Below are 25,751 nucleotides of genomic sequence, written 5' to 3'. Positions count from 1 at the left end.
GTGTACATGTGTCTGTGTACATGTGTTTGTATGTGTGTGTGTGTACATGTGCCTGTGTGTGTACATGTGTCTGTATGTGTGTGTGTGTGTGTGTGTACATGTGCATGTGTCTGTATATGTGTGTGTGTACATGTGTCTGCATGTGTGTGTATGCATACATGTATGTGTGGTTTGGACAGGTTCAGGATTATGTGGTTATTATTGGTGGTAGAGTATGGGGCATTTGAGGTACTGCTGTGTTGGATAGAAAGCAGGATATGCTTGGTAGAGTTACGGTTTGGTGAGTGAGAAATTATGGGGGGTTATGGTTGCATACAGTGCATGTTCTAAGTATGATGGAGTGTTTAGGAGGATATTGGGGACCCTGAGGTAATGTGGGGGAACTCTAAGGACCCTGATGTACTGTGGGGGTACTCTGAGGACCCTGATGTACTGTGGGGGGACTCTGAGGACCCTGATGTACTGTGGGGGGACTCTGAGGACCCTGATGTACTGTGGGGGGACTCTGAGGAGCCTGATGTACTGTGGGGGGACTCTGAGGACCCTGATGTAATGTAGGGAACATTTAACAGTGTCATTTCATGAGGTAATTTTGGAGGGTGTGTTTACCACCTGGTCACATCGGCTGCGACTTCGCATGCGATTTGCATGCCATGTGACTTGCAGAAAGTATGCCAAGTCACACCATGTTGTCCGCTATAGAGTGGTCATATTGGTGCTGTTCCAACTTGGTCAGAGCTGCACCAATTTCTAAAGTACTGTGTCAGATGTCTTGCAAATTGCACCTCAAATCAGCATCTCACCCGACTTTAAAAGTTGCACGATTTCAAAATTGGCTTAGATGTGACCAGGGTGTTAGGGGCAGAATTAGGGGCGAGGCAGGGTAGGGGTTGGGTGGGGCAACTGGTGACGAGTAACTCTTAAGGCCTGGCTAGTAACTCAGGACTTGAATTTTTGACCCTAATTACATTATACCGCATTATATTACATTATGTTTTATTATATTACAGTATATTATATTATAGATGCTCTCAGAGAAACTGGTTTATGGTTGTTCGTAGTATCCATAAAAGATCTCTCCTTGTATAGAAAACCATTGTTCCCTTCCTGTTCTCTATATTTTCCATTTCCTTTCTGGAAAACACTGATGCCTTGTCTGTCCATCCACATGATTATGTTTATAGCGCCATTCTCCACTGAGACATCATGTCTGCTCGCTGCCTGTGACTAGTGTTGGGGTTTAAGTGTACCTGTCTACTGCTAAAACCCTCTTTGATGTCACGCTATGGTCTGTAGCACTCCTCTTTCTAAAATAAGAATTTACACTTACATCTCAACTGAACCTTTATTTTAAGTCAGCTTCTGTATATACATTCCATGGACATCAAAAACAAAAGTTGTTTAAAGCTGAACTCCAAATTAAGAGAACATGGCCCAAATATAAGAGGCATGAGTTTCCCTACTTGATACTGCGCTTTTTGTATTTCTTCTAGATCTGCGACGTAATCCGGTGTGAAACTTTACCTCTGTGCAGGGGCTTCCTGTAACAAAGACCGGTCACTGCTGATCGATCTCCTTGTGCAGGGTAACTGGTCTTGTCTCCTCCAGTTTTCTGGAGACAGCCTGTAGTGAATGGAGCCTTCTGGGCCCCTGCTTTCTGCACAGTGATGATGTCACAGCTACTTTTACAATGTAGTATCTGGGTTTCCATAGGCATTTAATGCACCCAAATTGGATATATCCTTTGTGGTTGATGAGAAATATATTTCAATAAAAATTTTTAATTGTAAGACTGGATAGAGTTGCATTGCAGTATCGCACAGAGGTTTTGACAGGTAGCCATTCCCACTTGCTGCTCGGCGAAGTGAGTTGGAAGTTCAGCCCCCTCCTCCCTCCTGCAGTCTCCTGGGAACATTCACAAGTCCCAGAAGACTGCTGGACCAATTAGGAGGCGCAGCGCGACTCGCACATGCGCAGTGGGCACCCGGCTGTGAAGCCACAAGCTGTCACAGCCTGGTGCCCACAGTAGAGATGCCAGTGCCAAGTAGCAGAGAAGGGATGGCGCAGCTGAGAACATTGGTGGATCCTGGGACAAGTAAATGAGTGTTTATTAAAAGTCAGCAGCTACAGTTTTTGTAGCTGCTGACTTTTAATAAACACAAAAACAGCTGGAACTCCGGTTTAAGGAGGAATATAATATAAACAAAGGCCTGTGAAAAAAAATGAATTTGTAGACTTAATACTCTCATTACAGCTATTAATCCCTTAGTGCCCCGTCATACTGGTGCGATTTCAGGTGCGCTTTGTGAATTGAAATCGCATCTAATGAATGTGAATGTCAGTGTCTTTAGATGTGCGATTTGCTGCAGCGCTTTTTCTGCCGTTTTGTTGCAATTTCACGTACGTAGAATATAATGCAAATTGCAATCATCTTTATAAAGTAGCAATAAAGTCTTCAGAAATCACACCTGAAATTGCGCTGAAAATGAACAGAAATCGCACGATTTGAAGTCGCAGTGGTGTGACCGGTGGCATGCAGTTACTCTAATACGATATATTTTGCTGTATTGGGCCGTTAATATAACAGTGGTTAGCCACGGGGCTTCCACTTTGTAAGGCTACGGCAGGGGCTGATCTTTGTCAGATTTTTGTGAACACTGTCCAAAATTGTACATGCACTGAAATCGACATGATTGTGTGATCTTCAAACCAGTATTCCAGTCTAGGAAGTAGATTTCGACTTTTGATGAACAGAGGTCTGAAGAGAAAAGCAAGTTAAGTGCCGGTTCACATTGATGTGGTGCGGATCTGATGCGGTATCACAGTGCGGTATCATAGTGCGATTTCTGCTGTGACAAGTGTGAACTGAATGCGATTTCTGAGGGGACTGGGCATAGCAGGAGATGAGATTCGCAACACACCCACACTAAACTTACACAGGACCCTTTTTTTGGACCGGATCAAATTTGCACCGCATATATGTGAACAACTTGCATTGTTTTTGTAGATTACACGCGAATCTATGCTTTTCGAATTGCATCTGATCTGCATAGAATTTGCATTGATGTGAACTAGCGCTCAAGTGACACCAAGCAATGGGGGAGATTTCCTAAAACTGGTGAAATCAGAATCTGGTGCAGCTGTGCACAGTAGCCAATCACCTTCTAACTTCAGCTTGTTCAATTAAGCTTTGGCAATAAAACCTGGAAGCTGATTGGTTTCTGTGTAGAGCTGTGTCAGATTGTGCATGCAGTTTTAGTAAATAACCCCCCAATATATTTTTTCTCCAAAATGAATCCATACACATCAACTATTTAATGGCCCTGTAATCTATTTTACATTAAATTGTTTCTTACTGGGCTTTTTTTTCTCCTTGCAACCTCCTCTGGGAGCTTCCGAACCTCTCCTTTTCCCAATCACTTTGATTTGTTTGTAAAAAGCAGTGCTTATTAGTTGCAGTCCTGTGCACTGCTCTATGCAAACTACACATCCCATAGTCCATCTCGGGAGTGAGCCAGAGAAACTGGCTAGTTCCTACATACAGTGGGACCATAGGGAGCCATCACCTTGTACAGGAAGATAGATCACAGCAGCAACAAAAAAAAAAATTGAGAATTAGGAGGAGGCTGAGAGTTTACACCTATGCGTCTTCAGAAACGCACAACAGTCCATTTAACATGATTTCCTATGGGACAAGTTCACATCTCTGCATGCGCACCCCCTACCCGTATATCCAGATCACGTTTATATACACATGATTTTGTGCAGCTTTCTGCTATGTAGCAGTAGTTCTATAATAGGGCAATGGGAAAGTGGTTAAAGAATATGTAAACCCGTTCCATATATCCGATATGTGCCTGCTGGACCATGTACTTGTATGAAAAAGTATCCTGTTCTCTTTGTATTGCTTCCTTTGTGGTAAACACCTGGTGTTCTTGTCAGGCCCTCTGCTATCTTATCAAAAACTGACCACACTAACCATGAGAGCACAATGTGGTCAGTTTGCTGGCTGTGCTCCAGTGATCAGAGTTGTCCTGACACACCACACACACACAGCCATTCACTGGGAAGATCAGTGTTCTGCTGTTTCTCCTCTCCCAGCTCTCTAAGCTCCTTATGTAGCTGAGACTAGAGAGTATGTTATCACTTATGAAAAAGAAAAAAAAAAAGGTGTTCATAATGTTTTTTCAAATTTATACACAAATGTTTTACTTTTCATTTCTATTCTAAACCAAATGGATTGTTTTACAAAATATGGGTTCACATATACTTTAAGTCACCACTTAAGATAAAAATAGTTATTAGCTGTACACGGTATAATCATTTTTTTTAACCAGCTCCTATTGTTATTTACCTGAGAAAATATAATCATTGTATAAATGCATAGCTCCCAACTGTCACTGATTTCGAGGGACTGTCCCTGATTAGGAGCAAAGTCCCTCTGCCCCCCTTAACTTCTCATTTGTCCCTCATTTTGTTCTGATCTGTATAGTTGTGTATATAGCTGTATATCGTTCAAAAAGTGTTCCCCAGTGCTGAACCGTTCATTCAATTTCTAAATGGCTGCATTTGTTAAATTCAAAAGCCAGTATAAAGGAATAATAGCGGTAAAAAAAAGCACTTGTGGTTTCAACTAATCTTTTTTTTTTTATATAATTCTCCTTGAAGGGGGCGTGGCGGGGGCGTGCCCTATGCCTACATACTTTTGCTCATAGGTGTCCCTGGTTGCCATCTCAAAAATTTGGTAGGTATGTAAACGTCCTCTAAAGAACACACCGGAGCAGGTTCATTGTACAGTTGTATAGAGTTTGCATACATCACTGTTCCCGACCAGCTCCATGGGTGCGTCCCCTTGCCAAAAAACATTTGCAGTACAGAAAACCAGTGAAATCTGAGATGTAACTATGGAGACAGAAGAAATTTTTTTTATTTTGACTATATAGAATACAATTTAAAACATGAACGTTCAGGTTCAATACATTGATTCCTGGATTTCCTTGCTGAGTAATTAAATTGTTCTGGTACACAAAGCTTAGCTGACTGAAGTAGTTCTCGAAGACTTCTACTAAGCACAGTCTACATCAACACTGACCATACTACAGAATGTTAGTGCAGCATAGAGCAACAACTGTTTTCAAGAAACATTAGAAACAGAAAAAAAAAAATATAGTTCATGGTGTACCTGAGAGTTAAAGAAGAACTGACCCGTGGAAGCTGTGCCCAAAAAAGTCAAAGGACTAGCCACCAATATAACCTGTAGGCACCCTGCAACCTGTCCCCATTAATGACTTGCCATGACGTTTTCTGCACTGTGTCTCTGTGTGGAGGTGACCATCTTGTCAAAAGCAGGGCTTAACTTTTTTCATGTCAGAGTCTGGACCAATGAAGACTGGTGAAGGGAATGATCAAAAAGCATCAGGAGAGGTGGAGGAACTACAGATTTATAGAATGAATGAAGCAGGAGCAGGGAGATCCTAGCACTGCAGGTTCTTAGATGCAGCTTCCTCTCCAGCAAGGAGAACAGTGAGTAGTAGTGGCATCGCCAAATCTCACTCCAAATCTCTTAAGACTAACTAGGGCCAGTGCCAGCATACGCCAGCCTTAGGGTGCCAGGAGGGGGTGAAGGTGCTGAAGCCGGAGGTCCGCCAAAAAGTACTTATGTTCGCTACAAGTCTGACTAACTGTGTTTATTGCTATACAGCCGGCTGCATGATGTATTGGCCCTGCCCTCTAGAGACACATGATCTGGGACAGAGAAGGGGAAAAATAGAGATGGGGACATAGGGCAGTTATAGAAGCTACATTGGGACAGAGCAAAGCCATCAACAATTAGGCCCCTTTCACATAGAGTGGACTCTGCTTTATTCAGCAGGGGATCTGTGAGCTGAGCAGAGCGGCTGGATGACAGGTCCATGTTCACTCCGTTTATGCAGAGCAGACACGGACAGAGCCCACTCTGCTCTATGGGTGGCCACATGTCCAAATGGATTCCACTATCCGCTTACACCCAACTGCCCTCCGATCCAGATGGAGGGGAACAGATCCCTTCCTTTTGTTTTTATACAAATAGATCGGATTGGAGATAGGCGAGTGTAACTGGACACAAGTCTGTATAAACCTGCTGTTCTCAGAGGAGAATGGATAGTCCGATTGGGTCCACCTGAAAAACTAACAGGAGCACTAAATCAGACTGCTCATGTGAAAGGGGCCTAAAGTTCAATGTGATAGATACAGAATAATTCATATATATAACAAAAATATATTTTCGGACCCGATCAGAACATTTGTGTGAAAAAGCCCTTAAGCCTTTGGGCTGATTGAGCACTGCAAGACTCTTTGATGATATATATATATATAGATATATAGATATATCTATATATATATAAATATATATATTATTTTTTTCTTTTCACTGTTTATTTTATATATTATGTTTTGAGTAGCGCAACACTAGTGTGGGAACACTAAGTGTTTTTTGCAGCAACTCACATTTCATTATTTTATTCATTTTTTATTAATTTAACTAATATTTGTTACATTATTTGTTAATACATTGTTTTCTATATATAATTAATATATATACATTCCTAAGTGCTAGTAAAGTAAATAATTTGCATAAAACATACATTTCATGCAAAAGGTCCAGTAAAACTGTGCCGTGATAAACTTGTGCAGATCCACTGCAAGTTGTTTGTACTGACTTCAGTGTACCATCGCCAAGATAGAGCACACACCATCTGCTTACCAAAAACTGAGGTCACATGTGCTTGTCATCTGCTGGATATTTGCAGCCACTTCGCTCAAAAAGTGACAATGCAGGTATAGTAGCTATCTACCAAGGGCATCCTTTCACTGGACGGAGTGGTGAAAGGCCACCCTTGGGAGTATAGTAGCTTTCTCCCAAAGGCGGTCTTTCACCACCCCGCCCGGTCCGGTACCAACCATAGGCAACCCCGTATATGCAAAGAATAAAACATGCTATAGTGCATTACCAGGACATACTGCACTGCTTTATTAAAAAGTAATATTCTTGCATCAGACTTTACTAGGATAAAGCAACAAATTATTTAATTGTCCTGATAATGCACTATAGTGTGCTTTACTCGTTGCCTGTGGTTGGTATCGGACCGGGCGGGATGGTGAAAGGGTACCCAGGGGAGAAAGCTACTATACCTGCATTGTCACTTTTTGAGCGAAGTGGCTGCAAATATCCGGCAGATGAGAAGCACATGTGATCTCAGTATTAGTAAGCAGATGGTGTGTGCTCTGTCTTGGCGATGGATCACTGAAGTCAGTGCAAACAGCTTGCAGTGGATCTGCACACATTTATCACGCAACAGTTTTCTTGGACTTTTTGCATGAAATGTTTGCTTTATACATAAGATTTACTGTACTAGGACATTTGACTGTATATATATTAATTATTCTCGATATTACATTGCACTTTGTTGTGGTTCACACTGATATAATGGATGTTTTTTCTTTGTTTATGTTTGCTTTTGCAAGATATTTTGTTTTATTGAGAATTTGCACATTTGAAAACACTTTGATAGCATTGATAATTAACCTCTTGCCAATAAATCACGTACATGTTTGCATATATCGGTCGCGCACGCATATGTAAACAGTCGCACCAAACATGTAAGGCATTCCCGTGAATGTTATAGTGAGAGCAATAATTCTAGCGCTAGACCCCCTCTGTGACACTAAACTGGTAACCTATAATAAGTGTCGCTTATGGAGATTGTTAAGTATCATAGTTTGGCGCCATTCCACAAGCGTGCGTAGTTTAAACCACTTGCCCTCCAGAGGATTTACCCCTATTCCTGGCTAGGCCATTTTTTGTGATACGGCACTGTGTTATTTTAACTGACAATTGCGCGGTCATGCAATGGTGTACATACATTTTTTATTTTTTGCGCTATAGAAAAAAAAAATAGGACCGACAATTTTGAGAAAAAAACAATATTTTTGACTTTTTGCTATTAAACATGTCCAGTAAAAAAAAATTTAAAAATCAAATTTCGTCATAAATTTACACCAAAATGTATTCTGCTGCATGTCTTTGCTAAAAACTGTCCTTGACATCCCCAGTGACACCAATACAGTGATCAGTGCTAATAAAAAGCACTGACACTGTACTAATGACACTTGGCAGGAAGGGGTTAACATAAGGGGTGATCAAAGGGTTAACTGTGTGCTGTTTTGTTTTATTAGGGAAAACAGGCTGCTGTGGATTTCTCTGAGTAATTCTGCTATAGGGCGTCGGGAAAGCAGTTAAAGCATGGCATGTTAGGTAACATTATCTTTTATATTTTACTAAACATTTGGGTATTAGAGTGGGGTTTTTTTGCATTAAAAGCACAGTAGATACAGGGGGGTGCAGGATGGTGAGCGTTATGTTAGTGTGCTTGGCACCTGTTTCTAGTAGTGTGAAGAAGACAGGAGGGAGGAAAAGAGGGAAAGGAAGGACCAACACCCTGCCTGAGACTGAGCCAGCCTGCAGTGCCCTTCAGCCCGCCCTCCTACAGCCTGCCCTCCAACAGTGCCCTACAGCCTGCCCTCCTACAGTGCCCTACAGCCTGCCCTCCTACAATGCTCTAAAGCCTGCCCTCCTACAGTGCCTTACAGCCCGCCCTCCTACAGTACCCTACAGCCCGCCCTCCTACAGTGCCCTACAGCCTGCCCTCCAACAGTGCCCTACAGCCTGCCCTCCTACAGTGCCCTAAAGCCTGCCCTCCTACAGTGCCTTACAGCCCGCCCTCCTACAGTGCCCTACAGCCTGCCCTCCTACAGTGCCCTACAGCCCGCCCTCCTACAGTGCCCTTCAGCCTGCCCTCCTACAGCCCGCCCTCCTACAGTGCCCTACAGCCCGCCCACTTACAGTGCCCTACAGCCTGCCCTCCTACAGCCCTCCCTCCTACAGTGCCCTACAGCCTGCCCTCCTACAGTGCCCTACAGCCTGCCCTCCTACAGCCCGCCCTCCTACAGTGCCCTACAGCCTGCCCTCCTACAGCCCGCCCTCCTACAGTGCCCTACAGCCTGCCCTCCTACAGTGCCCTACAGCCCGCCCTCATACAGTGCCCTACAGCCTGCCCTCATACAGTGCCCTACATCCTGCCCTCCTACAGCCCGCCCTCATACAGTGCCCTACAGCCCGCCCTCCAACAGTGCCCTACAGCCTGCCCTCCTACAGTGCCCTACAGCCTGTGCTCCTACAGCCCCGTCCTCCTACAGTGCCCTACAGCCCGCCCTCATACAGTGCCCTACATCCCGCGCTCCTACAGTGCCCTACAGCCTGCCCTCCTACAGTTATTACCTTTTGTACTATGAGCCCCTCCCTCTTAGATTGTAAGCTCCTAGGAGCAGAGCCCTCCTAACCATCTTTTATTGAACTGTATCTCTTCTGTATTGTCTCCCTTTATATTGTAAAGTGCTGAGCAAACTGTTGGCGCTATATAAATCCTGTATAATAATAATAATAATAATAATAATAATAATAAATGCATGCAAGACTACATTACAGCAAGTGCATATTTCTAGAAAGGGGACAACATGATGTACCGTATATTAGACTTTTTCAGCCAGGGTGCCTTCAGGTTTCGCCAGGATTGCCTTGGCAATTGCCCAAAAATTGTATATTAGCCAGCAGGTGGATCAAGCCTGCCTTCTAGTTACACAAAGCCACAAGTTTTCATTGCGCATCATTACGACCTTCCAGGGCTTTTTTTCTCAGAAAATAGGTGCAGGAACTCCCTCTTTCAGAGTCACCGTTTGTCTCTGCTCCCTACCCAACTCTGAGCACCATTCCTTGGTTCCTCACAGTACTACCCTTTTAGAGAATACAGAACCAAGTATCAATTTGTATGCAATTTATTAATGATAACAAGAAAAGTAGTAAAATATATCCCCTGCAGCCAGCAACAGTGGACCCCCCATCAACAATAGATCCCTCTCTCAACAGATCTCCACCCCCAGCAACATAAGACCCACCCCCTGTAACAGTAGATCCCCACCAGCTACAACAGACCTCTCGCAGGGTCAATAGCCACCCCCCAGAAAAAAATAAATCCCCTCCAGTGACAATAGATCAGGGATGTCAAACTGGTGGCCCTCCAGCTGTTGCCAAAGTCCCATCATGCCTCTACTTTTGGGAGTCATGCTTGTAACTGTCTAACTTGCAATGGGACTTGGGACTTGTGGTTTGGCAACAGCTGGAGGGCCACCAGTTTGACACCTGTGCAAGAGATCCTCCAGCAGCTAGCATCAATGGACCCTGCAGTACACCCCAGCATTACATACATTCAGAGCTAGAGGTTCCAGAACTGCTTTTCCCTTGTTCCTGCTGAAAAAAAAGCCCTGCAACCTTCTAGTCGCCTGTGTCCTAAATGACGTTATCAGTGGAGGACATCGGGCGCAGCCTCTTCCCTGTCCCTCTTCATTAGCACTGTGGTCACATTAGCTGAGTGAGAGAGAGAAACTGAGGGAGAAGAGAAACATTGGAATACTAGGCAGTACCAGAGTGCAAAGGCATGTTTGCTTTGCAGCCGCCAACTCTGGGTGTCCTACGTGTGCGAATATTGCTGCATTATGTAAAACTATTAGTTTTTACATTTTGGAATGGGGTGCCTTGAGATTGTGCATAATTTTAAAGAGTGCCTTGACTGAAAAAAAGGTTGAGAAACACTGCTGTATATACATTGATGTGGTCAGAATGCAGAAAAACAAATGACTTTGTGATTTGCTGCAGACTTGGCAGGTCAGATACCTCGATTGTGGTTGCAGTCCACTGATGGGATCAGATATTAGCAACCCTACAATATATGTTCTGTGCATGGCGGGACACATAGATCTGCACATATTCAAGTGGAACAGCAAATCTCAATTAAGCGTTAGCTGTGTCCAATTCAAAGTAAATCAACAGTCCATTTGCTCACCTCATCTTAGTCACCCAACTCCGTATAGAAAATTGAAGTGTTGTTATTTTGTCCCCTTGTAAACAAAATCATTGTCCTGTCAAGATAATATTGATGCTAGAGAGCATTAGAATAAATGTAATTTCCGAGTAAATCTTCCAGAGTCCGAGCCAAAATTTCAGAGAACAGCGGCATGACATTTCGTTTTGATTTCCCGGTGCTGGGATTTGGCCGTTGTTCAAAAAAGGCTAAATTAGGTCGCTCCAACATCCAGTTGTTGAAGAGATAACGGAGCACTTGATGTCCAGTCAACTAAAAGTGCTGCATTGTGACTATGCTGGATTTAACATCTTAGTATCATTTCAAATGTAATTTTCAGTATTTTGAAATCTGCAGCTTTTTACTAGAATCATACCTGCCAATGCTGCCTTAAGGTCCTAGTTCAGGCATTCTCTCTTATAGGGTGACAATGCTCTGAACCTGTTTTTTTCAGTTGTGCTTCCGTGTTGTCACCGCTTTACGCAGGCTTCCAATGGAGACTGCAAGTGGCCACTTCAGCGCACTTTAAGGCTAGGTTCACATATGTGTGGGTAGTGCTGCTGCGGATCCACACATAAATCCGTGCAGCCGCACCACCCGCACAGAAGAATGCAGACCCACGGGCAGGTGCCATTAATTCTAATGGAATGCCACCCGCACTGGAAAACACAACCGTACTGGGAACCAAGGTTCCTGTGCAGGCTGCGTTTTCAGAAGAAGTACAGGGACTTCTTCCCTGCGTGTCCCAGGGCATGGGAGTCCATTCAAACGAATGGGCTCTTGTGCCCGCGCAAACACGGACCGCAGGAACGCAGATATGTGAACCAGGGGTAAGGCGGAACTTCACTGCATCTGAGCACCACAAACCAAAAACGCTGTTTAGTTCATTTCTAATGTTCAAAGCAAACTCCCCCATCCATCCATGTCTCCATATTTTATTTTGCTGAGAAATCATGTTGAAAAACACCCCCCCAGCATTTCTGACCATGGCCATCTTAGGTAAGGGAAGAAGATTCATGTAGCATTTACTTCCTGGAATTCATCTGCCCTTAGTTCAGGCATGCAGGCAGGAGGATGTGCTAACCTAAGAAAATCCCCTCCTGAAGACTTCTGGGATGTATGACATAATTTTTGTAAGCATGGAAAATAGGAAGTAACTGAAGAAATGTAAAAAGAAAGTTTAAGCCCTGGTTCACACTGATGCGGTGCGGAATTCGCAGCGTTTTTAGAATCGCACCGCGTTCGTGCGAACCGCTGCGGGTGTGAATGTTAAGTTAACAACACCCCGAAAGCGGTCCACAAAGCGCGGTGCGATGTGCAGAATCAGATCACATAGGTGTGAATACCTATGCGATCCAATTCTAGTGTAGACCCAAAAAAGGGTCCTGCATGTTTGTGGTGCGGGTGTGGTGTGAATAGAACCATACAAAATGTATGGCTCTAATCACACCGCACACAAATCTCATGTGATTTGCACAGGAATGCGGAGCGGTTCCTGTGCGAATCACATGTGATATACGGAACCGCACGTATGTGAACCTAGGCGTAAACAAGTAAATCTGATATACTTTCCTATCTATTTACAAACGCTAGCAGCATAAGGATTTAAAAAAGTAAGTGTTGACTGAGAAGGTGAAGTTTCGCTTTAAGTAGGCATGGTCTGTTGATTTCACCACCAAGAACCTCCTCCTGAGAGATGCCATGCAGCCATTGCTGAAGTACATGTATACATATCAGCAGCACTGTGATGCAACAAAGGATGAAAAGTTGAAAAACAAGTATCAAATGGTTCTGCATGATACAGTATATATGCACATAATCTAGCTAAACTGGCTGGTGACCCATGAACTGAGAATAGACCATGGCCTATGGTACAGTTCACCCACCACTGGTCCTATTTAACAATTGGTCTGATTTATAATGAAGAGTAGATATTGCTGTATGCTTTCTGTTATACAAAGTATAAATCCATATTATGGCCTGCATTTTGCAGCCCATTCATAAAACGCAGGCCACGGTATGGAGCCTTTGGTATGCAACAGCTCTCTCTCTGCACCTCTGTCATTGGAGGGGAGCCAGTTACATGACTTTCAAAGATCACATTACTATAATCTCCCCCTGGCTTTCTTTTTGCTAAACTTCCATTCATTTTATTAGCGCTCTGCTGGCTTTGGAGTTCCAAAGCCAAAAGCGTTGTAAATACCTTCGTAAAGCACATCACTTTGCATTATGAGTGTGTGGAATCTTTTCACTTCGTGCAGCAGCAGTTTTGCCGTAGTAAGGCCATACTGCTGTTTCATAAATGCCTTCTAAAGTGTTCTACTGAATAAGTGCTAATTCTTAAGGTGTTCCAAAAATATTGTTTTTTAAAAAAACAAAAAAAACCAAACATGTTATACTTACCTGCTCTGTGCAGTGGTTTTGCACAGAACAGCCCTGATCCTCTTCTTCTGGGGTCCAGTGCTGGTGCTCCTGGCCCGTCCCTCCTGCCATGTGCCCCCAAAGCAAACAGCTTGCTATGGGGGCACCCAAGCAGGCTCACTTCCGCTGCTCTGCATATCCATTCACACACAGAGCCACTGCTATCGCAGCCAATGAGGAGGGAGAATCCCCATAGAGCTGAGGCTCTCGTGCACATCGCTGGATTGCGATGGGGTTCAGGTAAGTGTTAGGGGGAGCTGCCACACACATAAGGTTTTTTACCTTCATGCATAGAATGCATGAGGGTAAAATATCTTGAGCTTTTACAACCACCTTAAGTGCCATAATCTATAGCAACTGAGGGGAATTAATTTACTCAAATCAGATATGTTAGGCTAGGTTCACACTATTGCGCTTTCCCTGCGGCCACATTTGAGTGGCACAGCATCCCATTTATTGGACTGTGGTGCTGTACCTACGGAAAACACAGGAAAAAGGTTCATGCACCTTTTCCAAAATTGCACCCACAGGGAGACCACATAGTGCTATGCGGTTCCCAGCACGGGAAAACACCCTGCAGTGTCAAGAGCAAGGAATGCAGAATTAATGGCACCCCCTTACATCTGCATTGCATTTTTGCAGAGGGTGCGGGAAAGAATGTTATTTACACGCAATCCCATACCCGCAGAAGTGTGAACCCAATCTTCGTAACCCTTTATTGTAGCCTTTCTTGACTGTTTTCCTCCCAAGGAACTCTTAAAAACATTTTTAGTTCTAGAGGACCCCCTGCTAAAACCTTATATTGGTGGTCAGTGGGGGGAACGCAACCCTTACAGTGTTAGTCAATATTCCACCATTACAGTCAGCTAAAAAAAAGATCATTGGTGTCCTGCTACTGGCTCCTTCAAGTAGCATTGGCACTGGAACTTTGCAGGCAGCATCAAATGGGAAGTCAATCAGCTCCATCTCGAGGAACCCCTAGCTACCTCTGGAGGAACCCTGGGATTCCACAGAACCCTGGTTGGGAATGGCAGCTTTATTGTAGAAGGCCATTTAAGAAATGAGACCTAGCCTGTGTCCTCAGTGTCAGGCCACCATCTTGTAAAGTTTGGCAGCATCCTCTTTTCTTCCACTGGGTGAAATCGATAATTTCCTGATGCCGTCATTTTTCCTCTGTTATGATAATCAGCCAAAGAGACAATGACAGGCCCTGGCAGCTCTGCGGCCTGCGTTCCACAGATCGCTAACACGTAACAGATGTACTATGGTAATTTATGGTATGTTGTACAGCAGGGATGTTGGCTGACAAGTTAATAGTGCACCCTAAATGTATTGTATTGAATATTAAAATGTATTATGTGGGCGATTAGATTTGTTTAACCCCCTCATTGCAACAGGGATGTAACATCCATTCTTATTAAGCCGCCTGCAGAGCTTATCGTAGAACGTAACCAAATTGTTTATGCCACCTACAGAATAGGAAGGTGGAGGAGTTTCCAATAGTAGCCAATCAGAATCTGATGCATCCTGGGTTTTTTTTTTTTAACGTATGACAGCTTGATCAGTTGCTAATGACAGCTGCTCTCTTTTTTTTTTTGCTTCTGTGTGAATGATCTTTTACATGGAATTCCTGAAAAATCAATTAACAGAGGGGACCCTGCTCTTATAAACCCTCAGCAGCTGTTTGCAGGCCATTGAACAGACCAAGCATCCCATAAAAACAGAACAGATGGACCTGGTCTCAGTTTCAGGTTATGGTACAGATCCGATCGTACAATCTTCTTTAGGTTTACCAACAACTATGTAGTATGAGAGCCCACTTCTTAAGTGATTAGTTGTGTATGTTTTTAAAGCTGAATCCCATGTAGATATAAACGGCACAAATGAAGGCAGCTCTGTGCTCATTAATACATTATTACATTTATTGTTTAATGCAAGCAATATATAAGCCTCTTGCAATGCTCTGTACAGCAGAGCTGAGACTGGAGGAGGGGGAAGCAGCACAAGGAGTCAATCAGTTGGACTGCAGTGTTTGTGTTCTAACAAGGGACATACTGATATGAGGAGAGAGCAGGGTGCCAGAGAGAGGAGTGCATAGTCTGCTGCTTATCGTATGTCCAGTCACAGGCTGGAGGAGGGACAAGACTATAAGTGTTCCTGAAAGTGTTACTAAACCCAGGACCCTGCATTCACTATATCTGGTCTCCCACAGTACACGGAACATGGAAATGCAATTATTTTAGTAAATATAAACTGCTAAATACCTTTTCTCATAAGCAGTTAAAGCAGTCGTGTGACTTATAACAGTGTCCAGCCGAGCACTGGTTAAAGTTTGTAGTAGGAGTTTTCATTCTCCCCTGATTGTCCTATGAGGCTGCATAACCCCTGACCCTCTGTCTAGACAGTGCTGATTGTTCCCGTGTCGATCACATGCACTCTCCCAAGAAAAAAAAAAACATCTAGTACTGCACACCAAACTGAGCATGTGCAGCCTGCCCCCAAGGCTCTGTACTATCAGCAGATGGACTGGGGACAGTAGAAGAAGGGGAGGGTCAGAGATATCAGGATCAAACAGCCTTTTTACACAATGCAGAGGATTAACCCCTTAGGTTTCACAGTGAGTGCAACAAGCACGCTATTCTGCATATACAGACTGATTTTACCAATGTGGGTTTAGTAACACTTTAATGTCCAATTCTGGGCATGTGAGGCCTCCCTTTGGAGCACACCTGTGGGTAGGTGCAGTGTGGTGCGGTGAAGTAATTAGAGTCCGGTTGCAAAGAACTAGAAATTGTATTGAAGGAAAGGCCTAACTTAACAGTCAGTCCAACAGGAGAGCACCACACCAGAAAACACTCAAAGTTATGTGTGGCTTGAGAATACAGCAGGTTTGGATTCACCGACAGTGTCTGTCTCAGAGGGCTGAATGCAGCCTGGCCATTCCAGTCCCAATAGGGAGGCTTCTGATGTAGGATGGCATGTCCCTAGCCTGTCTCTACTGGTCTGGAAACTCTCCCTGCCACTATCACTTTCCCTGACAGATGGGTGCTCATTCCCTCTCCTTTCCACTTTGCAAAATGCACACCGGAACATGGGGCCAGGCAATTAAAAAGGCTCTGCTGACCCAAGCTGGCGGCTAGGGGTCACCTGAATGCAGCGTAGGGGGACCAGGAAACCATAGAGAAATCAGGTTTATCCTGACTTCCTCTCCACATGTGGTACTGCTCTGGTTGAGCGCCACCTACTGTGGAGGAAACAGACTGCACCTGCCTACACACCAACAGACAGCGGCAATTGGCAAAGTAAGAGGAGGGAGTTGTAAACGTTAACTCTTTTACTTAAAAAAAAGAACACATTTTTTTAGCTAGTGACTGAATCTGAAACATCATTTTAGGTGAAGTTGGCATCTGCCTTTTGTGAAAGCATGACTGGCGTTACCAGTCTACAAATGGTTCCATTATCATTTTGGTAACTTTTATACAGTACTTGCTGGTTCTTTAAATACAGGATCAGCTTTCAAACATGTAGGTATGTTTTATAGGGTGAATTTTAGCAACGTATTTAATAAATAAATAGGATTATGTATTTAATAATGCATTTTTACTTACTCTACAAATCAATGAATATAGGAAATAATAAAAACATCTCTTGGTCTTCTTTCTTGTTACAGTGTGCTGCAAAAGTGATGACACACGACTGACCACAAGCTGCACAGTAAGTCTTTTTATTGTTCTCTTTGCAAAACAGACAACGGGAGGTTGGACGGTTTTGTATTTGTGCAATAATAGGAGGGCAAGCTGGGAGCTGTAGTTCCAACAGATTGCCTTGGCCAGCCATGAAATGGAGTACAATCCATGATTGGGTGTGGGTGGGGTGACGGGGCTTATAGTTCCCCAACATCTGGTCAGCTATGGATTACCTATGTGCGTGTATGGAGGTTTCATAGCTGAATGTATTAGAATTGTTAGGATTATACACTCGGAAGTCAGTGCTCAAATGATATTGTAACCCTCCTTTCTGAATAATATTTTGTCAGTTGAAAATGAAAAAGTTATATCAAGAAAAGAGAACGTTCACTATAATTTGTCAGTCCTTTATCCTTCAGTGTTTTTGCCTTGCAATGTTGTCTTTTGTGTGGATTTGTGCCAATTCAGTGCTCACTTCATTGTGAGCAGAATAAGACAATCACAAGTCAGGCATGCAACTCTTCTAATGCAAAATAGATAAAGGGGAGTGTTTAGGGAGATCAGATACTTTATACAGGGAAGGGGGCCATCAGCTAACACAATGCAAGGTTAGCTGCCCACAGACAGTGCTGGCTGGAATCCACATCTTTTGTGCCAGAGTAATAATGTTTAAATTGTCAGACAGACTTCCAGATAATATTCCAGTATAAAAATAGTTTCCCTGTTATCTGGGGGGGGGGGGGGTCATGAGATTGGCTCCAAAATGCAGTGACATTAATCAGGTAGGAATGGGCAAGACCCTCAAAAAGTTTTATTTCAGGAATGGGTGGACCCTGCTGGTTTATAACAGTGGTCTGCAAACTGCAGCCCGGAGCTGGGGATGTGGCCTTTTGCTTGCTTTTATCTGACCCTTGGGGCATTATTCCCCCACTGTCAGCAACAGCGGTGCATTTTTCCTGCCACTGAGACTAACAGCGGGGCACTATTCTTCCCACTGACAAAAATGATGGGGCACTATTCCTCCCACTGACAAAAATGATGGGGTACTATTCTTCCCACTGACAAAAATGATGGGGCACTATTCATCCCACTGACACCAATGATGGGGCACTATTCATCCCACTGACATCAACAATGGGTACTATTCCTCCCACTGACAGCAATGATGGAGCACTATTCCTCCCACTGATAACAATGATGGTGCACTATTCCTCACACTGACAACAATGATGGGGTACTATTCATCCCACTGACACCACTGATGGGGCACTATTCCTCCCACTGACACCACTGATGGGTCACTATTCCTCCCACTGACACCAATGATAGGGCACTATTCCTCCCACTGAAAATGATGGGACACTATTCCTCCCACTGACACCAATGATAGGGTACTATTCATCCCACTGACTCCAATGATAGGGCACTATTCCTCCCACTGACATCAACAATGGGGTACTATTCATCCCTCTGACATCAACGATGAATAATGCCAACACTTTTCAGGGGCCAAAGCATAGTCGGATATAAGGGAGCTCCGGGGAGGGATGCCCCCCCCAGGCAACTCCCCTCCCTCATGGATGTTGTGCCCCAGCAGGGCTGCACACTGTCCATCAGCACAAGCTGCAGCGGCTGTGTGTGACATTCACCAGACCCAGCCAGCACACACACCCACTTCCCCTCCACAAACAGGAGAGGAGAAAGGGCTTGATTCGCTCCACTTCCTCCTGCCCCTGTCCCCATGTCTGCCCCACCCACACTGCAATCCCCCATGTGCAGCCAGTGTTGTGCATAAGAAAGAAGATGTGTGGGTGGGAGATTAGAAGCACAGCAGCCGGCACTCCTCTGACTCTGATGTAAGAAGGCACTCTGCTTGATTCTGAGGTATGGGGGCACTCTGCTTGATTCTGAGGTACGGGGGCACTCTGCTTGATTCTGAGGTATGGGGGCACTCTGCTTGATTCTGAGGTATGGGGGCACTCCGCTTGATTCTGATGTAAGGGGGCATTCTGACAGACTCTGATGTAAGGGGGCACAATGCTGGATTGTGATGTAAGGTGGCACTCTGCTGGATTATGATGTAAGGGGGCATTCTGCCAGACTCTGATGTCAGAGGGTGCTTGGCTGGATTCTGATGTAAGAGGGCACTCCATTGTATTCCGATGTAAGGGGGCACAACACTGGATTCTGATGTATGGGGTACTCCACTGGATTCAGATGTAAGGGGGCATTCTGCCAGACTCTGATGTAAGGGGGCACAATGCTGGATTATGATGTAAGAGGGCACTCTAGCGGATTCTGATGTAAGGGGGTATTTTGTCAGACACTGATGTCAGAGGGTGCTTGGCTGAATTCTGATGTAAGAGGGCACTCCATTGGATTCTGATGTATGGGGGCACAACACTGGATTCTGACGTAAAAAGGCATTCTGCCAGACTCTGATGTAAGGGTGCACAATGCTGGAAATTGATGTAAAAGGGCAGTCTACCAGATTCTGATGTAAGGGGGCATTCTGCCAGACTCTGATATAAAGGGGCAATTTGCTAGACTCTGGTATAAGGGTGTACTCTGTCAAGCTCTGAAGTAAGGGGTCACTCAGCCGGATTCTGGTGTAAGGTGGGACTCTGCTGTAAGGAGGGGACTCTAAAGACTCTGATGTAAGGTGGGACTGTGGAGACACGGGTGTAGGGGGGAACTTGGATGTTAAAGGGGAGTACTGGGGGACTTTAATGTAAGGGAGGATTCTGATGTGAATGTGGCACTCCATATTCTGTTTTGTTTTTTACTTTCTCCTGACCTCTGTATTCTACACATTTGCTCTGTGGATAAACCTGACAAAGGTGTTCATTCTCTCAATCGTTTCTGGTTTTAATTAAGTTCTCTTTTAAGGTAGACTCGGTAAGGCAGGCCATACATTAGTAGGTTGTAAGAAAAAAAAAGATCTGATCTGAATCACTCCCACGAGGTATTGTGTTCTGACAGCGGGAAGACTTCCCTACCATCAGAATACACTGATCACTGCTGCTGGCCACAGCTAGCGGTGCTGATCGAGCGGAACTTTTCCTAAAGGCTTATTGTACAGAAGTCGATTGGTAGACAAAAATATCTTGTTAGTGTGTATAAAAACGGATGTAATGGAAACGTTTAATTTATGATCCTTTGGCTTGAGGTTTATTTGTGTCTGTGAGCCTGTCAGCTGTGGCACAGTAATTAGTATTTTGTGGGTACAAGGACTGTGGTATATTTGTGCATTGTATACAGCAGGCACAGATTCTGTTCAACCCCCCTTTAAGACCCTTTACTGGCCAGCTGTAGAACTTTTCTGTTCTGTCCCAAGGTGTTCCATGACTTTCATAATCCTTGTCATGCTGTTTTGACTTTTTAATAGTAAAGCCAGGCAGATTACTTGTTATCATGTATTGCTAATATTGTCAATGTTATATACTGTTTATACAGTTTGAAGGCTAAGTTTTCCTATAGGAACATATTATACTTCCTATGCCCTGCTGACCCTCTTTATATTTATTTATTTTATGTACTTATATAGCACCATCAATTTACGCAGCGCTTTACATATATATTGTACATTCACATCAGTCCCTAACCCTCAAGGGGCGTACAATCTAAGGTCTCTAACTTACATTCATATACTAGGGACAATTTAGACAGGAGCCAATTCACGTACCAGCATGTCTTTTGGAGTGTGGGAGGGAACCAGAGTACCTGGAGGAAACGCACGCAGACACAGGGAGAACAAGCAAACTCCAGACAGGAGGTGCCATGGCTGGGATTTGACCCAATGACCCTAGTGCTGCCAGGCGGAAGTGCTAACCATTTAGCCACTATAATACCATACTGACTCCTGTACGCTCCCGTTGACTTCCAATCCTCTGCTCCCCTGACATTTTTTGTGCACCCCCACATCAAACCGGCTAGATCCGGACCTGGGCCAAACACACTCCTCCTTCATTAGGGCTACAAAACAAGAACAAATACAAAGGCTATATTGAATTTGTATGTGTTTTATAGCCCTGATGATGGAGGAGTGTGTTTGGCCCATAAACACATTGAATTTACTTTGCTTTGAATCGGTTTTATCATTAAATTTCCTTGGACTGTTGGACACTCTCATTGGATCGTATATATGTGGATTCTCAACTGTGGGTCCTTTACCTGTTTCTTGGAGCAGTTCCCATTTTCTGGAGTACTGCCAAACCGGAGCCAGTGTGCCCAGTGACAATTTCAATGACCCTTAGAGAATCTGAATCCATCACCCCATTTATTCATGTTTTTTTACCCTGCTCATCTGTGATAGCAACTCTACCTGATCAGCCAATTACCATCACTGTAGGGTTGATTTACTAAAACTGGAGAGTGGTGTAGCTGTGTATGGTAGCCAATCAGCTTCCATCTTCAGCTTGTTCAATTAAACTTTGCCAAAAAATAAAAACCTGGAAGCTGATTGGTTTCTATGCCGAGCTGCACTAGACTTTGCACTCACTAGTTTCAGTTCATTAACCCCTGTGTATCAAAGCTTATGAAATAAGAACTGTCTGTGTTGGTTAACAAATTAGATTTAAAATCTCAATCTTTAGGTGTCATTTTCCACTGCAAATTTAAATTTGACACTGTTTTATTTGTAAGGCTTTTATAACTAAGATCAGAATAACTTGTTTCATAGTCACTCTGTCTGTAAAAGTATTTACTCTTTTACTCCAATTACTTCCACCCGGCCTAAAAAGTGCTCAAAAAAATAGTGCCCTTTTGTATGAATATTGAAGACACATGTACTCTGTTCTGCATCTCATCCACTGATGCTGACAAATGTATGCCTGGCTAAGGCCAGGGGCCCATCCTAATAATAGGGAGACTGATTGCTTATTGCTATCAAATTACTCTCAAAACCCCATAGGCAGCTGCAGAGTTAAAATCATTTTACGTGCAGAAGAAAAGAAAATTCAAAGGCGTGCGTCTTCTAGAAAAAATGCACACTGTGTACATAAACTGTATATTTGTAGAGGACAGACGAACTCTTAAGTAGAGACCAGTTTCTCCATCCTACACTCCATCTCTGAGAATGTTTTGTACATTTTTCTTATGATATTGTATTATCAGAGAATGGATTTGTACATTTTCTATACATTGAGAGGCTTTGAAGAGAATACTTAGAACTCGCTTAAACCCTTTGGAAGGCATAAGTTGTTCAGAGCTTCTCTGATGTTGGTAAAGCTGAACTCCAGGAATTCCAGAAAAGCTACTCTTGCAATGCTGCCCATCTGCACTGTCAGGAATAAATGCTCATTAGAGGAAATGTATAGCCAAAGCTCTTTTGGCCCTATTTCTCCTATGGGTCATAGGAGTGCACTTTGTTCTGCTCTCCTGTGACCCAGATTCAGCCAACAGCAAGCTAAAGTCTGCTGTCAGCTGATGTCACAAAGCTGCTTTAGGCTCTGCAGGGATCCCAACAATAATGTAGGGATCTGCCCTGATGCCTGGACCTACAGCTGGCGCTGCCTCTGAGACCCTAAGTCAGCAACTCCCGCCCCCTCCACAGTCCAGTGAGCACAGCACAGAAGAGTGACTGAGAGTCACCACTGTCTGCTCAGAGAAGACCTGGGAACTGAGCGATCAGCTGTCTTTGATCACTCAGTTCTCAGTGTAGAGCTGGTGGGGGACAGCTCCAGCACCAGATCAATGCTGCATCCATCCTGAGTATGAATGTTTATTATTTTGAAATCCCGCACTTCTCTTTAACCCATAAGATATCTTACCCTACTCCTCAATGCAGCTTGTGGGTGGTCCCTTGCGATCCTCACATACACTGCATGGCTGTTGGCCTTACATTGTACTTGATGACATCATTGTGTGATCACAGCATGGAGGACCTTATAGAAGTGGCTTTGGAGGACTGGTCGTATAAATGGAGGGTGCTTGCCAGAGCGGGAAGTAAGGTAAGTATTACACCTTATTTCTTACCTTATCCACTAGACTTGATGAGCATTTAACCCTTGCAGGATGAAAGGGGGGAGGGGGAGGGGTGTTTGGGTGTTGGTGTAGGTCACTGCAAAGGGTAGTTTTGTAATTCCCGAAGTTGGGATTTAAAGGAGACATACACTACCAATGTTAACTAAATGCTAAGTTGTTGGTGAAGATTGGCCAATGTGAACTTCCATCCCCTTCTCAAGAGTGATCACATGACTGCTTGAAAGACATTGACTACGGCAAAAAAACAAGTTTCTGATATTTGCACACACTTTTATAGTCAGACCTAAGCTAACACTTATCTGTTTTCATGTACTCTAATGTGTATTTTCTTGCCCTCACATTCTGATGTTCTAGAGCAGTGGTCTCTATACTGTGGCCGGGGGCCAGATGCGACCCTTTGCTTGCTTTCATCCGGCCCTTGAGGCACTATTTCATTCACTGACACCAACATAGCGGCATAATTCCCCCCCCCCCCATTGACACAAATAAAGGGGTGCAATTTCTCAGAACGATACCAATGATGAAGCACAGTTCCTCCAAATGACATCAACGATGGGGCACAATGTCTCTCTTAATTGGCACATTTGGCAAGGGGCACCACTTGCCAAATGCAACATGTTAAGTTAAATTTGCTGTACTGTGAAGCATCACAGCTGTGGCAATGTAACTGGACCTGAGCAGCCGTAATGAAAATATGTAGGTAGGTGGTCATGCTTCGGTAAATATAATCACCTGCCTGTTTTTACAGCCCCCTTACCAACTGTGTGAACTTAGCCTCAGAGGTTATGAAGTGAGGATGAGGTCAGTGTAGAGCTTGTCAATCAGTGTTACAGACCAGTCACACCTACATGGAAGAAAAATATATTTGAAATATATTTAAAAAATATTCTTCCCAAATATATTGACATATATTTGAAATACTACAATTTAGAAAAAAATCTGAAGAATATATTTAAAAATATATATTTAAAAAAATATTTTTCATATATTTTGTAATATATACAAAACACATTTCAACATGCAGTATATATATATATATATATATCTATATATATCTATATATATATATATATATATATATATATAGATATATATATATACTGCATGTTGAAATATGTTTTTTATATATTACAATATATATGAAAAATATTTTAAATATATTCTTCAGATTTTCTTTAACATATAAAAAGTCATTTTAATATATATTTTTACATATATTTGTAAATGCATTCGAAAAATGTAGATTTGTATTTTTAAAGACATACAGTATATTTGAAATGTATTTTTAAAAATACTTTTCATATATTTTGTAATAAAAATGCATTTCAACTTATATATATAAAATTTTATTTATTTCAGGTACTTATATAGCGCCGTCAATTTACGCAGTGCTTTCCATATATATATATATTGTACATTCACATCAGTCCCTAACCCTCAAGGGGTGTACAATCTAAGGTACCTAAACTCACATTCATACATACACATACTAGGGACAATTTAGACAGGATCCAATTAACTTACCAGCATGTCTTTGGAGTGTGGGAGGAAACCGAAGTACCCGGAGGAAACCCACGCAGGCACAGGGAGAACATGCAAACTCCAAGCAGGTGGTGCCGTGGTTGGGATTCGAACCAATGACCCCTAGTACTGCCAGGCAGAAGTGCTAACCACTTAGCCACTGTGCTGCCCTATATATACATATATATATATTGGATATGGCCAAAATTGTAGTATGTCAAATATATGTCAATATATTTGGGAAGAATATTTAAAAAATATATTTCAAATATATTTTTCTTCCATTGGGCACGACTTGTATCCCACATGTGTTGTAATGACTCATCTGTCTAGCACAGCAGAGAGAAGTGACATTGATGCAATAAAGTCAGAGGTTATGTTAGCAAGAAGCATTGTTATATCAAAACTGACCCTAATTATATCATTGTGGATAGAATAGGGAATGGTTAAGACTTTGGTCAGTTTTTTTTTTCTTTGTTCACATCGGGGAAATTTCCCTGAACTTTCTTTTCTGTTGGCTCAATAGAAAGTGACACGAAATCTCTCCAAAGAAAATCCCAGCGTAGACCATTGTCACCAGAAGGGGGGTCCCTGTTGGAAGATTTCCTCTCCTTGTTTCTGTTCTGGTGACAGATCAGAATTTCGGACATAGCCTTACTTTCATTCCAGTTAACAATGATCACCAGGACATACAGAGAGCATGAATCTCCCTAGACAGCACCATAAACACGATGACCCCCCACCACTACATTCCAAGTTTTTTAGTTGAACTGGATGGACTTGTGTCTTTTTGCAACCAGACTAGCTATGTAACTATGTAAGATTTTGGCTGTAGATGCGTTTTACCAAAATCCCACCGCTGATTTAGAAGATGTTATTTTTTCACATACCCCAACAAATATTTCTATGTGATATTTATAACAAATGTTCCGCTATCAGATTTTGTAAACATTCTCTTAAGCCTGAGGATTGTTTGTAAATTGAAGATTACATTCATGTGACAGCACAATATTTGTTTTATGTTAATAATCCAAAAATTTAAAAAGCAATGCAGTGAGTGTTCTTTTTATTTACGTAATGCCAAATGAAGATTATGGGAAAGATCATGTAATAGTCCAACCCGAGTGATCTGATGGATTGTTCATGAACAAGTGATTAGATCAGCGTTGGTCAACTTACCTGA

The 25,751-nt window shown here is 43.1% G+C and overlaps 1 protein-coding gene across 16 annotated transcripts in view; it reads left to right on the top strand.

The window, feature by feature from the left end:
• Positions 1-25,751, top strand: part of BAZ2B (bromodomain adjacent to zinc finger domain 2B) — a 413,209-nt gene that overhangs the window by 78,610 nt on the left and 308,848 nt on the right. For all 16 annotated transcript variants that reach the window (XM_089659801.1, XM_089659783.1, XM_089659815.1 and 13 more), the window contains exon 2: positions 17,047-17,090. The gene's annotated coding sequence lies outside the window, so the exon portion shown is untranslated. The remainder of the gene's footprint in view (positions 1-17,046; positions 17,091-25,751) is intronic.

The sequence above is a fragment of the Staurois parvus genome, unplaced genomic scaffold (assembly GCF_062004578.1).
Source record: "Staurois parvus isolate SC_StPar_1 unplaced genomic scaffold, SC_StPar_1.0 ptg000031l, whole genome shotgun sequence".
Taxonomy (NCBI): domain Eukaryota; kingdom Metazoa; phylum Chordata; class Amphibia; order Anura; family Ranidae; genus Staurois; species Staurois parvus.
The sequence above is the reverse complement of the archived record's forward strand: the minus strand, read 5'-3'. Positions and strand labels throughout refer to the sequence as shown.